General features: G+C 42.5%; 1 protein-coding gene and 1 long non-coding RNA gene across 2 annotated transcripts in view; one reads left to right on the top strand and one right to left on the bottom strand.

Moving 5' to 3' along the window:
• LOC103350692 (uncharacterized) overlaps positions 1-17449 on the bottom strand; it is a 56272-nt gene extending 38823 nt beyond the window's left edge. The window contains exons 1-2 of the long non-coding RNA XR_007909096.2: positions 4523-17449; positions 3345-3422 (exon numbers count right to left, since the gene is read on the bottom strand). This is a non-coding gene — a long non-coding RNA (uncharacterized lncRNA). The remainder of the gene's footprint in view (positions 1-3344; positions 3423-4522) is intronic.
• The window catches only part of RNF150 (ring finger protein 150), a 313307-nt gene that overhangs the window by 197816 nt on the left and 93531 nt on the right, over positions 1-21960 (top strand). The gene's annotated exons all lie outside the window — the stretch shown is intronic.

A 21960-nucleotide genomic window follows, 5' to 3' on the forward strand; every position in this document is an offset into this window, starting at 1 on the left:
AAGCAAAAATCCTCAACAAAATTCTGACCAATAGAAACCAACAACACATCAGAAAGATCATTCAGCCAGATGAAGTAGGATTTATCCCTGGTAAGCAGAGATGGTTCAACATTTGCAAATCAATCAATGTGTTGCATCACATTAACAAACTGAAAAACAAAAACCATATGATTTTCTCAATAGATGCATAGAAAGCATTTGATAAAATATACCATCCTTTCATGGTGAAAAATTTAAGCAAATTGGATATAAAAGGAGCATTCCTCAACACAATCAAGGCAAAACCCATAGCCAGTATCCTATTGAATGGGGAAAAGTTGGAAGCATTCCCACTATGATCCAGAACCAGAAAAGGATGCCCACTCTCATATTTGCTATTCAATATAGTCCTGGAAGTTTTAGCCAGAACCATTAGGCAAGAAAAAGAAATCAAAGGGATAAAAATTGGGAAGGAGTAAGTCAAGTTATCCCTATTTGCAGATGATATGATTCTATATGGAATATCTATAGGACTGCACTAAGATGCTATTGGAACTCATAAAAGAGTTTGGTAAAATGGCAGGATATAAAATCAACACACAAAAATCAATAGTAGCCTTTGTATACATAGACAATGCCATGGCTAAGAAAGAACTTCTTCTTTTTCTTTCTTTCTTTTCTTTCTTTTTTTTTTTTTTTTTTTGACAGGCAGAGTGGACAGTTAGAGAGAGAGACAGAGAGAAAGGTCTTCCTTTGCCGTTGGTTCACCCTCCAATGGCCGCCACGGCCGGTGCCCTGCAGTCAGTGCACCGCGCTGATCTGATGGCAGGAGCCAGGTACTTATCCTGGTCTCCCATGGGGTGCAGGGCCCAAGGGCTTGGGCCATCCTCCACTGCACTCCCTGGCCACAGCAGAGAGCTGGCCTGGAAGAGGGGCAACCGGGACAGAATCCGGCGCCCCAACCGGGACTAGAACCCAGTGTGCCAGTGCTGCAAGGCGGAGGATTAGCCTAGTGAGCCGCGGTGCCGGCCAGAAAGAACTTCTAAGATCAATCACAATCACAATAGCTGCATAAAAATTTAAATACCTTGGAATAAATTTAACCAGGGACATCAAAGATCTCTTCAATGAGAATTACGAAACATTAAAGAAAGAAATAGAAGAAGACATAAAAATAGAACAGTCTTCCATATTCATGGATTGGAAGAATCAATATCATCAAAATATCCTTACTACTGAAAGCAATTTACATATTCAGTGCAATCCCAGTCAAAATACCAAGAACATTCTTCTCAGATATAGAAAAAACAATGCTGCAATCATGTGAAACACAGGAGACCTCAAGTAGGTAAAAACAAAGCCAGATACATCACAATAGCTTATTTCAAGACATACTACAGAGCAGTTAATCAAAACAGCCTGGTAGTGGCACAAAAACAGATGGATAGACCAATGGAACAGAATAGAAACTCCAGAAATCAATCCCCTTATCTACAATCAACTTATCTTTGACAAAGGAGTAAAAACTAATCCCTGGAGCAAGGACAGTCTCTTCAACAAATGGTGCTATGAAAACTGGATCTCTGCATGCAGAAGTATGAATCCAGATGCCTATCTTACATTTTACACAAAAATCCACTTCAAATGGATCAAGGACATAAATCTATGACCCAATACCACCAAATTATTAGAGAACATTGGGGAAACCATGTAAGACATTGGCAAAAACTTCTTGAAAAAGACCCCAGAGACACAGGCAGTGGGGTTACATCATATTGAGAAGCTTCTGCATTGCAAAAGAAACACTCAGCAAAGTGAAGAGGCAACTGACAGAATGGGAGAACTTATTTCCAAACTTTACAACTGATAAAGGATTAATATCCAGAATGTATAAAGAGCTCAAGAAACTCAACAACAACAAAGCAAACAACTGAGTTAAGAGATGGGCCAAGGACTTAAACAGAAATTTTTCAAAAGTGGAAATCTGAATGGCCAACAGACACTTGAAAAGTAATGCTCAGGATCACTACCCACCAGGGAAATGCAAATCAAAACCACAATGAACTTTCACCTTATCCCTGTTTGGATGGCTTTCATGAAGAAATCAACAAACAACAAATGCTTCTGAGGATGTGGGAGAAAAGGTAACCTAAACCACTCTTGGTGGCAATGTAGACTGGTGCAGCCACTGTGTAAGACATTACAGAGATACTTCAGAAATCTGCATGTAGACCTACCATATGACCCAACCATCCCACTCTTGGGAATTTACCCAAAGAAAATGAAATCAGCATATGAAAGAGTTATCTGTACCCTCATGTTCATTGCAGCACAGTTCACAATAGCTAAGATATGGAATAAACCCAGATGTCCATCAACTGTTGACTAGATAAAGAAATTATGGTATATATATACATGATGGAGTACTACTCAGCTGTAAAAAAGAAATGAACACCTGTCTCTTGCAACAAGATGGACACAACAGGAAAACATTATACTAAGTGAAATAAGCCAGTCCCAAAAGTACAAATACCAAGTGTTCTCCCTGATCTGTGGAAATTAATGGAATACCATCTGTAGATTATTTTATTTTATTTTTTTGACAGGCAGAGTTAGACAGTGAGAGAGAGAAAGACAGAGAGAAAGGTCTTCCTTCCGTTGGTTCACCCGCCAAATGGCCGCTACAGCCAGCGCTGCACTGATCCAAAGCCAGGAGCCAGGTGCTTCCTCCTGGTCTCCCATGGGGTGCAGGGCCCAAGGGCTTGGGCCATCCTCCACTGCCTTCCCAGGCCACAGCAGAGAGCTGGACTGGAAGAGGAGCAACTGGGACTAGAACCTGGTGCCCATTTGGGATGCCAGCGCCACAGGTGGAGGATTAACCAAGTGAGCCACGGTGCCAGCCCCAGCAGGTTCACTTTTATGGATAAAGCAATTCTTGGGAAAAAGTCTTGCCCCAAAATGTAAACTAACTCAGTCATTAACATATGCTTGAGTCTAAAAATGGTTTTTTTTAGCTCTAATAATATAATTTTAAACTAATTGATATATTTTTTCTATATTTCCTCCAGAGTTATGGGGAAAAGAAGTAATGTAAAGAAACTAAAGAGATAGTGGCCTTCTTGTAGAATATGCTTACCTGCTGCATTGTGTTTTAGTTAACAGTAATTATGTACACAGTTTAAAAAGGAAAAAAATAGGCAAAACAATTGTTTTCTTCCCACCTCAAATTCTATTTAGCAACTTCCTCCAACTTTCCCCAGAAGTGGAAACTTTTAATAATACTTCCTTTTGTAAACTTTCTGAAGTTTCTGTACCTATATATAAGAAGTTATTTTCTACATTTGTTACATAGATAAGGACTGTACCTTCACAGAGCTCATATCAGTGTGGCATCAATTGCCTAATGATAGCAGATGGGTGGTTTTAACTCATTGCCAAAATTCCTGTAAGAAAAGATGTGCTGTAGCAGGCGTTTGACCTAGCAGTTAGGATACCAGTTAAGATGCACATGTCCCATATCAGAAGGTTTGAGTTCAATATACCCTTCCAGCTCCTGCCTCCAGTTCCTGCTAGTGCAGACACTGGAAGGCAGCAATGGTGGCTCAAGTAATTGGATCCCTACCCCCTAATTGGATCCCTACCCCCTAATTGGAGACTTGAATTGAGTTCCTAGCTTCCAGCTTCCACTTGGCCCAGTCCTAGCCATTGCAGGCATTCAGTGAGTCAACTTGTGGATAGGAGCTCTTTCTATATCTGTCTGGCTCTCTAGCTCAAAAAGTACTAATAATAAAGTCTCCAAAAAGCAGATGGGTTAATAGATAACCATAACAGATTTATTCAATCAAGTTTTATATGACATAGGAGCCTTTACAAATGAAGACACAAAGACCCAGGGAGAACTGTCGATTTTTATGTTAGATTGCATGGAGAATGGACAGTTAAGTAGAAATGTGATTGGACAAAAAGGGAGTTGTGACCTAATATTAATAGACTAAAGATTTCCCTAGCTGAGATCCAGCAAAACTGTCTATTCAAATTGTTCTTGACCTCTCTGTGTATCATTCTTTCCTGCTTGGTATAGAGCAGGACCCATTCTGGAGTGAGAGTTCTTATGATCTGAAGTCAAACAAGGTAGGGAGAATTTCTTGATGGCCAGCTCTTAGACAGAAAAGCAGAGGAAGATTAGAGTCATATATCTAAGTTTTATGGTTGGCTTTTGAGCAGAAGTGTTCTAATGTCTATGACCTACCTTGGGGAAGAGAATTTCTTATTTTCATAATCATTTTGGGGTGGGGAGGAGAAAGGAAAGCAGGAGAAATCAGGAGGGCTGGAGGAGACCAGAGTAAAACTTGGCTTCTGAGGCCCTTCATGTATTTTTCTGTATTTTAAAGCATTTTTAAAGAAATGCACTTTATTTTTAGTTATTTGTATTAGATGTAGAAAAATAGAGAGACAGAAAGAGAGAGCACTTCTGTCCTCTAGTTCATACCCCAAATGCCTGCAATAGTGTAGACTAGGCCAGAGTGGGAAGCCACAAACTTACAGATAGTACTTGTGCATCTACTGCCTCCTAGAGTCTGCATCAGCAGGAAGCTGGAATTGATAGCTGAGGCCTTTTCAATGCTCTTAAGCAAGATACTCAACATGCCAAAGCACCATACTTGGTGGTATCATTTTCTGAGCACTAGCAGGAGTTTCTATCCTATCGAGCCATTTCAACAACAGTGAAGTACTCAGGAGACTTCCCAAACGTGAAGGGCTGCCAGTCTCTGCCTCTGTCACAGAAGTAAAGATGAGGAGCTCCTGATCATTAAACACAGAATGTTTGCCCTTTTTGGCTTTAGTGCTAAGAGTTGACTGTTAAGCCCCTGCTAGTTTCTGGTTTAATATGCTCCACCTCAGAGGATAAGGGTTCATCTCCATTCTATCCAATGAATGACCAAGCATCTTGTGACCTCATAATGAGGTGGGAGGCCAGGTTCATGAAGACCCCTGATCCTGAACAGCAACGTGCTCTATTGACAGTTCCTACCTCCCCACCAAAAGATCATTCTACTGTGTGCCATTTATTTATTCTTATCCTACTATGAAAACCCTAGGATCATAAATTAAGCCCAGTAAGCATTATTGCTGCTGTGGCTGTACCAGGTTAGCCCATCTTCGTGAGATGCTGTGGAACATTGTCCCCTAGCTGCCAGCTAGGACCTGCCATCTCAGACACAAGCACCACACAAATACCAATACATGGCAGCAGTTTCAAATAAAGATTAGAAAAACTCCAGCGAGTTCTTTCTTGGTTTTCATTTTGATTTTCATAGTCCATATTACCTTTGAGGCTAATCCAAGGAAACCATACCTGCTTTGTTGTATATTGTTTTGTTTGATGTGAGGCCTAGAAATTTTTTCTTGAAAGATTTACTTATCCATGGGAAGACCTTTTCCTACTATTTGATGTACATGACCCATGTCCCTTTGATTTCTTTTGCACATATTGGTGTGTGAGCTATGTTGAAATAAGAAAAGTAATAGAATTTAAAACAAACTTAAAGTTCACAAAGGGAAAAAGAAGGGAAGGAGTATGCCAACTGTCTGCCACCAAGGGAGAGTCTAAGCAGAGAAGCTTCTGCCCCCTAAATAACAGGAACTAAAATTGTCCCTGAGACTGCTCTAGAAGAAACTACAAAGCCCTCAAAGAAACAGAAATGCTGAAGTTCATGTTACATCCATGAAGTATTCAGTGTATTATTTAGCCATTGCCTTCTTTTCTTCAACATCTTCCACAAAAAATAACCCTGATGTCTTTACCTCATGTCACTAGTGACAGCTCTAAGTCATTGCTCCATGAGGTCAACATAGTTGTCAAAATAGTCTGATTCTTTTACCTACTTTCCGAGACTTGCGGAGCAGTCATCTACATCATGGAAATTGATTGCTTGGCTGAGCAGTGATTTCTGTCGGGTCCACCATGCCACAAGGGATCATTACTATGCACATTGCAAGGTGTGAGGAAAATCTCTGAGTCATACATGGCCACAGGAGGTTCCAGATGGCTGGGACCAACTCTGTTTACTTTGACACTGTCCTTCTTTCACCTAGAACGTAAGAACATAGAGTTATTTTTCCACTTGGTAATGGTGATGATGGTGGTTAATATGATTATAAAATACAGTTAGAAAAAATGGGGCAGCTGTGATTCAGAGTTATCCACTCAAATGATAAGAACATAAGTTCAGCTTTGATGGTGTTGTAGGTGTGCGAAAGTGTGAGACCTTTCTTTATCTATCATAAGGTTAACTGCCAACTTTCCTGTAACAAAAGACAGATTAACAAGACAAAAGATAGCAAGTTGATTTAATTTTATTTATTTCATTTTTTGTAAAAGAAAGTAACCTTCCATCCACTGTTCTACTCCCCAAAATGCATGTAGCATCCAAGGCTAGGCCAGACCAAAGCCAGGAACCCAGAACTCAATGTGGGTTTCCCATGTGGGTAGCCGGGACTCAAGTACTTGAGACATTATCTGCTGCCTCCCAGTGTGCACATTGGCAGGAAGCTGGAGTGGAATAGGAGGAGCTGATACTCAAACCAAGCAACTTAACCCCTGTGTCAAACACCAACCCCAACAAATTTATTTGAGCAGAGTTTTTACATGACATGAAAGAAGTCAGGAATGAAGACCCAAAAACTTGGGGAAGGCTTTCTATTTTTATTGTTAGGTTCAATGAAAAATGGACAGCCATGTAGAAATAATAATGAGAAAGGGTATGATCTAGTAGTAGTAGCGGGGGAGGAGGTGGTTGGAAGCCCTTTCTGTTCAGGCCCTTCTTAGTTTTGGGTAGGATTTCTGCCTCTGGAAAGAGGGTCTTCAACCTAGAACTCAGAGTGATCTTTCTATGCTTTATGCCTTGCTCAGGGGAAAAGTGGTTCTAGTTTCTATTACCTCCTTAGGGAGGAATTGTGGTTTCTATGACTTACTTTGGTGAAACAGGATAGGGAGAAGGGAGGGCAGGGGAAGGGCAGAGAGCGACTTCTTTTTGTTTTGTTTTGTTTTAACTTTATTTAATAAATATACATTTCAAATGTATGGCCGGCGTCGCAGCTCACTAGGCTAATCCTCCGCCTAGCGGCGCCGGCACACCGGGTTCTAGTCCCGGTCGGGGCGCCGGATTCTGTCCCGGTTGCCCCTCTTCCAGGCCAGCCCTCTGCTGTGGCCAGGGAGTGCAGTGGAGGATGGCCCAGGTGCTTGGGCCCTGCACCCCATGGGAGACCAGGAAAAGCACCTGGCTCCTGCCACCGGATCAGCATGGTGCCCCGGCCGTAGCGCGCTGGCCGCGGTGGCCATTGGAGGGTGAACCAACGGCAAAGGAAGACCTTTCTCTCTGTCTCTCTCTCTCACTGTCCACTCTGCCTGTCCAAAAAAAAAATAAAAAATAAAAAAAAATAAATATACATTTCAAATGTACAACTTTTGGATTATAGCAGCTTTCCCCCCCATAACTTCCCTCCCATCCACAACCATCTCATCTCCTACTCCCTCTCCCATCCCATTCTTCATTAAGATTCATTTCAATTATTTTTATATACAGATCAACTTAGTATATACTAAGTGAAGATTTCAACAGACTGCACCCACACAGACACACAAAATATAGAGTACTGTTTTAGTAATAGTTTTATCGTTAAGTCACATAGTACAACACATTAAGGAAAGATATCCTACATGGGAGTAAGTGCACAGTGACTCCCGTTGATGATTTATCAATTGACACTCTTATTTATGACGTCAGTAATCACCCGAGGCACTTGTCATGAGCTGCCAAGGCTATGGAACTATCTTGAATTCACAAACTCTGACCTTATTTAGACAAGGCCATAACAAAGTGGAAGTTCTCTCCTCCCTTCAGAGAAAGGTACTGCCTTCTTTGATGGCACGTTCTTTCCACAGGGATCTCATTCACAGAGATCTTTCATTTATGTCATATTTTTTTTTTTTTTGCCACAGTGTCTTCGCTTTCCATGCCTGAGAAACTCTCATGGGTTTTTTAGCCAGATCCAAATGCCTTAAGGGCTGATTCTGAGGCCAGAGTGCTGTTTAGGGCATTTGCCATTCTATGAGTCTGCTGTGTACCCCGCTTCCCATGTTGGATCATTCTCTCCTTTTTAATGCTATCAGTTATTATTAGCAGACACTAATATTGTTTATGTGATTCCTTTGACACTTAATCCTATCATTATGATCAATTGAGAACTGAGACTGATCACTTTGACTAGTAAGATGGCATTGGTACATGCCACCTTGATGGGATTGATTTGGAATCCCCTGGCACATTTCTGGCTCTACCATTAGGGATAAGTCCGAGTGAGCATGTGCCAAACTGTACAAGAGAGCGACTTCTTAGGCTACTTCTAAAGCCTTCCAGTCTCCTTCAGTTCAGAGTATTCCTCATGCCAAAGTGTTATGCGTTGGGGTATTGTTTCCTAAGCCCCATTCTTTGTTTTGGTGTCCTTAGGTTCCCAATTTTAGCCACCTTCACTGCATTTCCATTTATAACAAAAAAAGAAAGGAAGAATTAAGTGTGCTTTCTCTATTTCTTAAGTGTTTATAAGATCACTTATTTATGTGTCTTGGGATGAATTGGGATCTGTCACTGTTTGCCACACTTGTTTGCATTTATGGTGAACTTTATTTACTAATACAGAATTCTGCATTTATTTTCCATAAAATGAATTCTTGTCACTACTGTTAAGAAACCAATAACTTTGGTAAAGATTCTTATGCCTACTTAGATAAAACTGATGAATAAATCTAATTACCAGGATGTCCAGTTCCTGGCAATCTTTAGTAAAAAGCATGATTGAGGCCTGGTTGGATTAAAGAAATCCCATAAAAGTACTCTGTTTTGTGGCAGGGTTAGAGGGGGTGGGAGACTCTATCCTGAAACCAAAGAGAAACAAAACCTGGAGGGTCCCTAAGTCTTCTAGTAGCATCACTGTATTCTGCGTTTCCAAGAATCACAAAGGAAAGAGTCCACTTTGAGATAGATCTCAGGCTTCAGTCCCTAGATTCAGTCCAGGCTGTGAACACAACTCAGGTTAAGTAGAGCCTGTAGTTTTCTTTCCCAGTTAAAAACTCAGGGCCAGCATTATGGCACAGTGGGTTAAGCTGTGGTTTGCAATGCTAGCATCCCAAATCGGAGTGCCCAGCCACACCATTTCCTATCCAGCTTCCTGAGGCACCTGGAAAAGGCAGCAGAAGATGGTCCAAGTAATTGAACCCCTGATACTCGGGCAGGAAACCAGAATGAGCCTGGCTTCGGCCTGTCCAGGCCTGATTTTTGTGGCCATTTAGGGAGTGAACCAGAGGCTGGAACATAGATCTGTCTCTCACTGGCTCTCTCCTCTCCTCCCCCTTTGCACCCCCAGCTCTCTCTCTCTGTCTCTCTCCACCTTTCTCGGTCATGCTGCCTTTCAAATAAATATTTTAAAAAGTCAAAGACAGAAAGGAAAGACAGAAAGGACCAATAAAAAACAACAACTACTGTATTTGGGCTACTTTATTAGGAATACCTGTGTTTTACTCATTATCTTTTTAATTTACATTTTGGAAATCCAGTAATATTAGTTAGAAAAATGTTGAAAATGAATCTTTTCATTAAAATTCTGTTTTAAATGTTGAAAGTGAGATATTTATTCTACATATGATTATCAAGTCATTTAAAAAGAAATAGTTCAACTTAGCAGTGAGTATTGTAGAGCATAAGGTTAAGCTGCTATTTGGGACACCCAAATCCTATATCAGAGGAGTCTGATTTGAATCTCAGCTATTTGGCTCCCAAATAGCAGCAAATGATGGTTCAAGTGCTTGGGACAGTCTCTGCCACACTCAAGGGAGACCTGATGGAGTTCCTAGTTCCTTAGCCTAGCACAACCCTAGCTGTTGTCACTATTTGGGGAATAAACCAATGGGTGGAAACTCTCTCTCTCTCTCTCTCTCTCTCTCTCTCTTCTGTCTCTCTCTCTCTCTCTCTCTCTCTACCTTTCAAGAAGTTGAAAATAAATAAACATTTTAAAGTATTTAAAAAGAAATAGAGATGATAGTATTCAACTATATGCAAATAGATATAGCATTTTAAAATTTTTATGGTGCTTTACCCCTCATTTTGTTCACCCAGAACTCTAACAGAAGTCAAGCATTACATAACCTATAGTCATCACATAACCATACATCTCAGAAGCTGATTTTCCAGGTATCTGTAACCATTGATTCCGCCCCTTCCAGGGGAGAGTTTCTTATACTTCATCAGCAAATGCCAAAACACTATCCTTCTCCTTTTCGAAATATGCCTGTTAACATATTAAGAAAACATAGAATGAGGCCAGACTTAAGGAATTTCACAGGAAAAGAGAAGAAAATACCATGTACTTGTACAGGTTGAGCATCCTTGAAATCCATAATCTCCAAAATTTAAGACTTTTTGAGCACTGACACAACACCATGAGTCAAAATATCTACACCTGTCTGCATGTGATGGGTCACAGTCAAAATTCAGGTGCATGGGGCAAGAGTTTGGCCTAACAGCTAAGACATCCAATCCCATTGACAGTGCCTGGGTTCAAGTTCCGACTCTAATCCTGATTCCAGCTTCATGTGACTGTGAGCCCTAGGAAGCAGTACATTATGGTGCAAGTGATTGTGTCCCGAACACCCATGTGGGAGACCTGGATTGAGTTTCTTACTCCTAGTTTGTCCTGATCCAATACCAGCTATTGCAGACCTTTGGAGGGTGAACCAGCAGATAAGAGATCTCTGTCTTTCTTTCAAATAAATAAATTTGAAAAAACACAACCACAGGGGAACTAAAAATATTATGTAAAATTACCTTCAGGCTATGGTCATAAAGTGTGCGAAACAAATGAATTTTAAGTTTAACTTCGGTCCTATCCCTAAGATTTCTCTTTATATTTATGAACATACCCAAAATCTGAATGAAAAATCCAAAACACTTCTGATCTCAGGGTTTTCAGATAAGGTGATCTCAACCTGTTCCATTTTTCATATTGGTTAAAGAAGATACATCTCCCATTTTGTGAGTCATTGAATTTCTCAGGGCTTCCAGAGAAGGAAGCCACATAGACTTGGCTGTAGTCTCTCAGCCATCTGCTGGTTTATCCCCCAAATGCCCAAGAGATGGGAACACAAAATCGAGGCTTCCCACATGGGTGGCAGGGACCCAAGTACTTTAGCCATCACTGATGCCTCCTATGGTATGCATTACTGGGAACTTGGAATCAGACATGGAGCCAGTGGGCAGTGTGTTAACCACTGGTATCCCAGCATCATCTTAACCACTTCACTAAATGCCTGCTCCTCCTAAGTGATTTCATCCTCCACTGGACTCCTTTTGCTCCTCTGTGCCACAGTCAGATGCCAGTAATGAAACTCATCTTTCTAACCCCTTAATCACTAACTTTACTGTTAGAATCTCTGATACCTTAATGTCATTTGCTTTACATTTCCTAAATGGACAGGCCATTTTGAAAACTAAAGGCAGCTCGCATTTTCCTTTCAAAGAGCATCTAAAGGGCTTTTTCTCTGGAAGAAAAAAATGGAATGTTCTCAAAAGCCACTCTTTTTTTGTCACCTATTGCTAAAAGTAAAGGTAAACACATAACCAAAATTTAAAGTGGTCTTTGAACTCACCATACTTGCTCACACTGAAGAACAGCATACTTTATTGACTAAATTGTCCTAAATAAAACGGAATTTTGGAAACAGTATTTCTAGTTTGGTCATCCTTTGAACATTAAAAAAAATGCTTAATTAATTTAATTGGATCCAAATATTATAGAATACTAATAAATACAGTTGAAAAATATCTGAATTCTTGACTTAAAAAGAAAAACAATTAACATTTTTTTCATTTAGGCATCCAGATTTCATATTCTAAATGTGAAATTCCACGGTCTTATAGTATACATACCCCGTAACTGGAAATCCTTTCTGAGTGTTTGTGTTAGTCCATTTTGTGTGCCTATAGCAAAAGACCTAAGATTGGGTAATGTGTGAAGAAAAGAGGTTTATTTAGCTTACAGTTCTGGACTCATGGAGCATGAATCTGACATCTGTTTGTGTCCAATATGTACCTCATAGCAGATGACATCATGATGGTAGGAGTGCGTGTAGAAGAGGAATTTTGGGGAGGTTCCAGGCTCCCTTGTAACAGCCCTTTCTCACAGGGACTAATCCAGTTTTGTAAGACCTGACCCACTCTTGCAAGACAATGTCAATTCATTCATGAGGATGGAGCCCCCCTGACCTAATTACCTGCCCCCCCCCCGACCCCACCTCCTAAAGGTTCCAACCATTTCAGCACTGCCAGGCTGAGGACCAGGCTTCCAGCACAAACCACAACCAAACCTTAGCAATGCTTATCATTCCCTGGCCCAGGCTCGTTCAAAGGAAAGCAACTGTTAGCTGAAAGTGGCTGGTTTCGCCAAGGTGAAGACCACAAGTTTTGCTTTATGACATCAGTCACTTAGTTTGTCCCTACGTTTTCACATTAGCTGGCTAAATTTCTCAGGTTGTTTTCCATGCTTTAAAAAAGTATCTCTTGACTGAAAGGTCACCACAAAACACACCAAACACTGGAGTAAGGGAAAAGCTTATTGTCAGCAGACAAGGCTGCCTCTGGGTGCACAGGGGGAACAGCAGCCTGCACTAAGGGAACAGGTCTTAAATAGCTTAGCAGAGATGAGGAACTAAGAACAAATTCCATTGGGTGGGGTGAAAGCCATGCATATGGTCGGGCCATTTGGTCACTTGATTTCTGATAAACCAGGCTGGACTTTGGGAACTTACTTATCTCGGAGAAACTAACGCTTAATTGTACAAAATGTCAACTGGGCTACAGCCTAAGATGCCACCCAAGGCTTAAGATGGCACCTCAGATAAGACAGTGCCATTTTCACTAACATTCCCTCCTTTTGCTTTTTATAAAGCAAGTGTTGTGTGGGATTGCACTGCCCCCCCAAAAGCCCAGGAGAGGTGGAGGGACAGTGATCTATCTTCTGGAGATACTTCCTACTGGCATGGAGCTACGAATTACTTTCTACTGTCATGGGGTGACATCTCAAGCTGTGCACAATATCCTGGGTAGGGAGCTGAGTATATCCTGTAGTAACATTTGGTTGACTGCCTGTTTGGTGAAGGCTTTGGTTCGTTCCATTATCACCTCTTGTAAACATTTATGCAGACAAGGTAGTATAAAAGCCAGGGTGAGAATAGCAGCCAATGATCCTAGGAGAGGCATTAACCAAGTGATGAGAAGGCTCCACAGGGAGGGAGAGAGGAGGGGTTCTTAGGACCCTAGCGCAGATTGTTTAATAGATGTGGCAATTTGTTGGAGTGTTTTAACATTTTACTCTACCTGGCACCATTGATTAACATAATGGTAAAATTTCTCCCAGAAAAACACAAGTTCCCCTTTTTTCAGCAGTTATAAGGTCCAGACCTCATCTATTTTGTAGCACTACAAGTGCTAGTGAGGTGATCTGATTTTGAGGGCACTGAATAGCATCTGCCAAAGTCTCAATGGATCTGGTGACCTCCTCTTGTGATTGTCGGAGTTGTTTTAGGAGCTGGTTAATAAGACAACATTGTGGGCCAGCGCCGCGGCTCAGTAGGCTAATCCTCCACCTTGCGGCGCCGGCACACCGGGTTCTAGTCCCAGTCGGGGTGCCGGATTCTGTCCCGGTTGCCCCTCTTCCAGGCCAGCTCTCTGCTATGGCCAGGGAGTGCAGTGGAGGATGGCCCAAGTGCTTGGGCCCTGCACCCCATGGGAGACCAGGAGAAGTAACTGGCTCCTGCCTTTGGATAGGCGCGGTGTGCAGGCCGCGGCGGCCATTGGAGGGTGAACCAACGGCAAAAGGAAGACCTTTCTCTCTGTCTCTCTCTCACTGTCCACTCTGCCTGTCAAAAAAAAAAAAAAAAAAGACAACATTGTGGCCTAGAGTAGTTCCCAAGATTACCACAGAAGAGAGGGAAGCTGCAAAGCTGATTCCAACCAAGACCAGGAGAAAGATCGCTCTTCTTTTGCGGGTGGAGGGATTAGCTGTAAAAGGAGCTCTGAGTCATATAATATTAGGTGGGGGGAAGGGATCACCAGCACACATGGACCTGGCATGGAACTGTTGATACAGGTGTATAAAGTATAATTATGAATAAACGAGGCTGCAGATGGACTAGAGAAGGAAGTGGTGGAAGTAACGGTCATATTGATAACACAGGGAATGTTATGTGGCATCAGCTCGTTGGGTTGTTCTATTCTGTTGGTAACGCAACATGTTGCATCTTGTCCTCCAGAATGTAGAGGAAGATGACTGACAGTTTTTTGAAGACTGGAAGTACAGGAGTTTGTAGAAGCGAAACATTAGTGAGTGGAGGAGCCGTGGTCAGAGGTTTCCAAAGGGGAGCACGTATAAAGCATTGTTGTTGGTAAAGGGCAAAGGGTAAAGTAGAATTGGGTAGCAGATAAAGTAGGGTGCAGGACAGACAGATGAGTCATAACCAAGTTAAGGGAGATTTGACCAGGTAATAGTTGAGACAGGTGTTTAGAGGGCTCTCTTAGTATATCAACCACCACATCCGTAGGAGCTGTTGGGAGCTGAGTGTAGGCCCTGATAATTTTTATGGTTCATGGGAATCTTGCATATTGGAGCCCATATATAAAGTGATGAATCCCTAGACTCCATTTTGCCAAACCTGAAGGTAGTGGTCAGTTATAGTGAAAGTCAAGAGAAGTTGGGCCCAGTGGTCTTTGTGTGTCTCATGTTGGGTCAAGACCTTAGAGAGGTATGGTCGGTATAGTAGTACTTACAGGACCATGATGAGCAACCTTTCCAGTAAGCACTGTTACATGATCCTGTGTTATCCTTGGTTAGGCAGGGATAATATGGATGTCTTGCCAGTTGAGATAAAGTGTATTTAGTCCAGTCAAAACAATTATATGAGCAGGCCTAAGTGAAATCGAAGTACAGAGTGATAGGGCCTGCACAGCCTGTTATGGGGCAGAAGGTAGAGTTACATAATTTAGCAGGAGTGGAAGTGGTGTAACTATGAAATTTCCAATTGTAGCATGTTCCTGGGGCCAGTGCACATGTAGGACAGACACAAAAAGCAGAAGAGATGAAATTATCAGAAAATTCATCGTTGTGTATGAAAGAAGGAGTGAGACAAAAAGAAAAGGCATGGAAAAGTATAGATCTCAAGGGGAGTGAAGTCTGAGAAAGTTCCTTGGGGGTATAAATCTTCAGTATCCTAAAGGAGTCAGAGGGGTAGATGAGTGAGGAGTGTGTTTGATATTTTTCCCACAATAATTGTAGAAAGAGTTGTTAGGGATATAAGAGAGGATCAGTACTTATATGGTGTTGGAAATGGCAGGTAGCTAGGTGATGACCATTTCTCAGAGGTAGGTTTAATCAGGGGCATAAAGGTCTAAGTTTCTGAGCTCCATAGGTAGTAGAGTTCGAATCTGGGTCAACTTGTCTGTGAGTGGCCCTGTAGGAGTAACTGTATAATGGGGGATGGGAGGTTGAAAGCTTAAGTTGAAAAAAGTGAACCCAATGAAGGGTCCCTTGTAGTTTTGATGAAGTAGGAATGAGAATAAGCCAGTAATGTCTGGTCAATTTGGCCTGTAGCATGGTGGGAGTACAGGACAAGAAGGGGTGTGAAGAGGACAGGAAAACATTGTCTCCCACTGTGATAGGAGGGAAGCTGTCTGAAGTAGTTGGATCTGGAGCTCGACAACAGGTATCTGTATGTCTCCATTACTCTGATCGGAGATATCTGAGGAGAAGCGAGAATAGATAGGGTGATAATAATGGGGATTGTAGGTGGATGACCAGAGGAACTAAGGGGCATTCATACATTAGTTCAAAAGGTAAAATTCAGGGGCCAGCCCTGTGGCATAGCAGGTAAAGCTGCCACCTGCAGTGCTGGCATCCCATATGGGTGCTGGTTCAAGTTCCAGCTGCTCCACTTTCGATCCAGCTTTCTGCTATGTCCTGGGAAAGCAGTGGAAGATGGCCCAAGTCCTTGGGCCCCTACACCCATATGGGAAACCCAGAAGAGACTCTTGGCTCCTGCCTTTGGATCGGTGCAACTCTGGCCATTGCTGCCATCTTGGGAGTGAACCAGAAGATGAAAGACCTCTTTCTCTGCCTCTGCCTGTCTGTAACTCTGCCTTTCAAATGAATAAATAAACCTTTTAAAAAAAATGAAAGTTTGAGAGGCCTTTTGGAAGGGCCCTCATACAGAGCAGGGCTAATGGAAGTAGTTTAGTACAGTCTAGGGAAGCTCAAGGGAAAGTTTGTTTAGAATATTTTTTAGTGTACAATTTGTCCTTTCCACCTTGAGGACTATGGGTGATAAGAAATATGGAAATGCCAGAGGAAGTTAAGTGTCTTACTAAGTAGTTGGGTTACTTGTGATGTAAATTCAGGACCATTGTCTGGTTGGAGGGAGACTGGGACCCCGAATCAAGGGATGATCTCCTGAAGTAAGCTGTAGGATACTGTTAGTGCTCATTTGTTAGTGGTCAGGAAGGCTTCTACCCAACCAGAAAAGGTATCTACCAGTACCAAGACACACTAGAAGTTTCATACTTGGGGCATTGGGTGGAGTCAATTTTCCAGTCAGAGTCTGGCAGGTGTCCTCTGGCTTGATGGGAAGGGAAGGTGGAGGATGAAGGTTAGAATTAGGGTTTACTTGCTGACAATATAGAACACAAAGAGGTGAGTTGCTGGAGATGCTTGGTATCTTGTGGCATGAGAGAGAAAGATAGTTTAACAAATGATAGTAAAGAAGGAAGAATGGGATGAAACAAATGATGGAGGTAAAATAGAATGGCCTGGGTGGAGAGCTGTTGGGGTTGTTGGTCATGAGAGTAATTTCATCAGTGTAGTGGATGGAGAAGCAGAGGAGCTGCAAAGGAAGGGAGACAGCGCTGCCTGATCTGTCTTATTGTTATCTGGATGATAACGGAATTATCAGTTTGATGAGCTTATGTAAATCTATGTAAACTTGATGAGCTTATGTAAACCACATTAGAGATGACTGTTCCCTTTGTGGTGAGAAGGCCACTTTCTTTCCAGATCACTGAGTGGGACAGGAGGATGTGAAGGCATATTTAGAGTTAGTACAAACTATGATATATTTATTTTTGCCAGTATGAAGGCATAGGTTAGGGCATAAAGTTTAGCCTGTTGACTAGTAATGCTGAGAGGGAGTGGTCTTCTCTTGGTTATATACACCACAGTATATCCTGCCCTTTTGATTTCTTGATGGTAGACAGAGCTGCCACCTATAAATCAAACTAGGATGGGGTTAACAAAGGGACCTTCATGAATGTTTGATGGAAGATTGTTCAATGGTCTAAATAGCCACGTGATCTAGAAACAGCAAGAAGGGGGAAGAAGAGTAGTTGGGTTGAGGGGAGGACAGGGTTTAAAAGTGAGAGTAGGATCCTCAATTCATGCCACCTGGAGGGCCAGAATGTGGGATGGTGGAAGAGACTGGAGGCCTTTATAAGTTAGAATCTCTGACAGGTGATGAGAGGAGAAGATAGTAAGCAGTGACCTGAAAGTTAATTTTTTTGACGACTGTACAAGGAATGCAGCTAAGGCTAACACCTATAAATAAGGCATGCAATTCTTGACCATAGGATCTAGTGTTTTTAAAAGAGGTAGACTACTGGGGCAAAAGAGACCAATTTGATGGCCGAGAACCCCAAGGCCATTTCTTGGTTTTCAATGACATAGATGAAGAAAGGCCATGTGAGATCTGTAAGTATAATGAAGGAGCCTGTTGGAGTTTATGATATTGGAAGGTGACTGGGGTTATGAGAGGTTCTTGGCAGGATCCTTTGATGGCTTCATAGAGTGTTTGGGCAAGAAAAGAGAAGTTTGGAATCCATGAAGATAGGAATCCTGCCAGGCCTAGAAAGAATTTATTCTTTGTTAGAAGGACATGGGAAGTTAGGTATGAGATGCTTCCTGTCTATGGTGATAGCCTTGTGAGTGAGAGTGAGATGTCCATCAGGATAGGTTACCTCAGATGAGAAAAGCTGTGCTTGATGAATGATACCTGGTAAGCCTTGGCTTCTCAGAAGTTAAGAGGGGTAGCAGTCTGTTGTTGGATATTCATTTTTGACGGACTGCAAAGGAGGAGGCCATCAACATATTGAAGAAGGAAGGAGGGGGATAGATCAAGAATACCTAGATCATTGGTCAGGGCTTGACCAAACAAATGGGGGCTGTCTCTGAACCCCTGGTGGAGAATGGTCCAGTTTATTTGAGTGGAGAAGCAGGAATTGGAATCAGTCCACGTGAAAGCAAACAGATCTTGAGAGGAGGAATATAGAGAGATAGTGAAGAATGTATTTTTAAGGTCTAGAACCGAAAAGTGAGAAGTGGAGGCAGGGATAGAAGAGAGGAGGTTATATGGGTTGGGTACTACTGGATGTATGGGTACCACTATAGAATTGATAAGATGCAGGTCTTGGAATAGGTGGAAGGATCCATTAGTTTTTGTTTTTTTTTTTTTTCAGCCAAGATGAGAGTGTTATAAGGGGAGTTGGTTTTACGGAGTATACCCTGAAGGAGGAATTTAATAATGATAGGCTTTAACTCTCGAAGGCCAGAGATGGGTAAGGGATATTGAGGCTGAGAAGGAAAGGTTGAAGGGTCCCAAACCCTAATCCGTACCAGAAAATTATAAACCACTGTTGTTGGGTAGTCCCAGTCCCGTGGGTTGACAGTTGACAAGGTGCCTGTGGAAGGCATAGCAGTTGGGCCAAGATTGTCCTGAAAGAGCAATAGTAAAAAGGGAGGTGAAGGCGGGCTGGAGGATGGGACCAATGGCCAGAGGGTAAAAACTACCTGAGCACCAAACTGTTAGAGTATGTCTCTTCCCAGAAGGGGAATAGGACATTGAGGTTTAATGAGAAAAGAGTGAGAAAAGAGCATCATATTAATTATGCATGGTAAGTTGGGGAGTCTAGAGGTCTATAAGGCCTTCCCTCCACCCTGACTGTGGAGGTTGAGGCAGTAAAGATGGGCCCCCAATAATGAGTAAGGACTGAGAAGGTTGTCTCTGTGTCAGTAAGGAAAGAAGTTGGCTTACCTGCTACTGTCAGTTAACCTGGGCTCCAATGGAGTGATGGGAGTACATGGGTGGCAAGAGTCTGGGCTCCCATGGAGTGATGGGAATAGTTGGGTGGCAGGAGTCTGGGCTCCCTCGGTCCTCAGTAGCCAGCCCTAAAAGGTCAACCTAGGGCATAGATGGGGTAGATGGCCTACTGACTTGATAGACAAGAGGACAGTCCACTGCCCTGCCCAGTGACCCTTTTGGTAATATCTAGGACAAGGACCCAACAGATCCTGAGGATTGGGGCGTAGTTTGGCCCAATGACCCATTTGGCCACATTTAAAGCATAGACCCAGAGAACTCGCATGGTCAGCAGGACTCTTGTGGTTAGCAGGGCTATCAGAGGCAGAAGATTGCTGGAAAGCCTTGGCCAGCATTTGGAATTTTGCCTTTTGGGCTCTCTCATTCTTCCTAATGTATGTCTTAAAGGCAACCTCTAGAATCTCTGTCTGTGGAGTTAATATGGCCCCACTTAAGTTAACTTAAGTTAATGTGACCCCACTTAAGCTGCTTTAACTTTGCCTTGCTATCAGGGAGACTCTGACAAAGAAATGGCTCATGAGGAAGCCCCAGCCATTGGTAGATTCTGGGTCTAAACTGATGTATTGGAGAAGGATCTGCGTCAGATACTATAGAAATACAGAATGATTTTCTTTTTTATCTTGAATAGTTTCTCAAGGTTTATAATTTACAGCCTTTCTGGTGGATTTTTTGAGGCCAGATAATAAACAGGTAATGAAATGATTTCTGGCCATTATGCCATTGGGAGAGTTGTAATTCTAACTGGAGTCCTGTTTTGAGGCCATATCTGCTCCTATGGGATGAGCAGAGTCAGTTGATGGGTCTCATCAGCATGGAGACAAGCCTGTTCCCAAACTCGCCTTTGCTCCTCTGGAAGGAGGGTATTGGAGAGGGTCATAAAGACATCATGCCTTCAGGAACTCCTAGAACCCGAATGTTGGGTTTTTTAATAGTATCCTGAAGATTCCCAACAATATGTTTTAGATTTCTAATTTCCTCTTCTTTTCTTTGGTCTGACTGTATCCTTTCCTGTTCTCTGTCTTCTAAGTCCAATATTCTCTCTTCTGCTTCACCCATTCTGTTTGTAAGGCTCTCTATTGTGTTTTTCATTTGATCTATTGAATTCTTCACTTCATTATGATTTCTCATCACTATCACAGTTTCCTGTTGTACTAGTTGTTTCGTTTCATTTTGATTCCTCCTTAATATTTCATTTTCACGAGAGAGATTTTCTACCTTGTCCATTAAGGATTTCTGTAGTTCAATAATTTGTTTTTGAGAACTTCTTAATGTTCTTATCAATTTTTTGAGATCTGCTTCTTGCATTTCTTCTATCTCATCATCTTCATAATCTTGAATTGGGGTGTCTTTTTCATTTGGGGGCGTCAAGGTGACTTCCTTGTTTCTATTATCTCGGTTTTTGCGTTTGTTATTTGGCATATTGGAGATATTTGGTTTCTTCACTGTGGTGCTTTTTCTTGTTATACTATGACTCTAGATTAAGTGGACTGTCTGTTTTTGATGGAGCCTTAGAGGCTTGAGATGGGTGTGGCCTGAGAGCTCTGTTTGGTGTGCCAAAGGTGACACTCCCAGGTTAGGCGTGATAGATCTCTCTCTCTTTCTTTCTTTCTTTGATTCAAAAGGGAAGTAATTCCGCACAGCTGAATGAAGTTGGAGGTAGTTAGCAGAATGATATACCCACAGGAGCCAGAGATCGGAAGCTCTTTCCCAAGGACCACACAGGGAATCTGTTCGGCCCTCAGAGTGGGCTCAAATTCTCCTTCAGTCTCCCACTGGGTTGCCAAAGTTATGGAATTGTAGCGTCTCTGGAGAGTACTCACGTGAATTCTGTGAGTTCTCTCCCCCACCGTCTCTTTTTTCAGTCTCAGTTCAGCAGCACCACAAATTTACTAGGTCCTAATCTCCTGTTAATTCGCCCCGCCCAGAGTCAGGTTTTTCTGCTAGGCTCAGGGCCGGTGCAGACCTGAGGTCGCTCTGCTTATGACGTATGTCCAAGATGGCGCCTGCTCTTTGTCTTGCTCACCCTGGAGAGGTGAGCGGAGAGAGAGAAACCCGTGTCCGTACCAGTCACCTTTTTTTTTTTTCTCTCTCTCTCTCTTCCAGTTAGCCTGGTGAACTCCCCCCCCCCCCCCCGGGGGTCGTTCCCTCTAGTCTCCTGTCTCCGCTTGCCTGCCGGTGTCTCGGGCTATTGAGGTTCGGCTCACCTCGTGTTCCAGCGCTGGTGTGTTGAGTCTGCCGCTGGTGTCCCGAACTGTGGGCTCCCATGCTCTCCACGCAGGTCCACTGTGAATCACGCGTTCTGGAAGAGTTTCTTCTGCTGTTTCCTCCCCTACTCTTCCTTGAACCTGCAGTATCTCCACTTTTATTAAACTGTCTCTCCCCAGACTATCAGTGTGCTTCCTTCCTATTCCGCCATCTTGCCTCCTCCCGGCTGACTTTCAATCGAAGCGAGATACTCAGCAGACTCATAGAATGGCGGATGTCCTAAACAGCACTCTGGCCTCAGAATCAGCCCTTAAGGCATTTGGATCTGGCTGAAAAGCCCATGAGAGTATTTCAGGCATGGAAAGCCAAGACACTCTGGCAAAAAAAAAAAAAAAAAAAAAAAAAAAAAAAAAACTAAATGAAAGATCTCTGTGAGTGAGATCCCAGTGGAAAGAACAGATCTTCAAAGAAGGAGGTACCTTTCTCTGAAGGGAGGAGAGAACCTCCACTTTGACTATGACCTTGTCTAA

The sequence above is a fragment of the Oryctolagus cuniculus genome, chromosome 8 (assembly GCF_964237555.1).
Source record: "Oryctolagus cuniculus chromosome 8, mOryCun1.1, whole genome shotgun sequence".
Classification (NCBI taxonomy): domain Eukaryota; kingdom Metazoa; phylum Chordata; class Mammalia; order Lagomorpha; family Leporidae; genus Oryctolagus; species Oryctolagus cuniculus.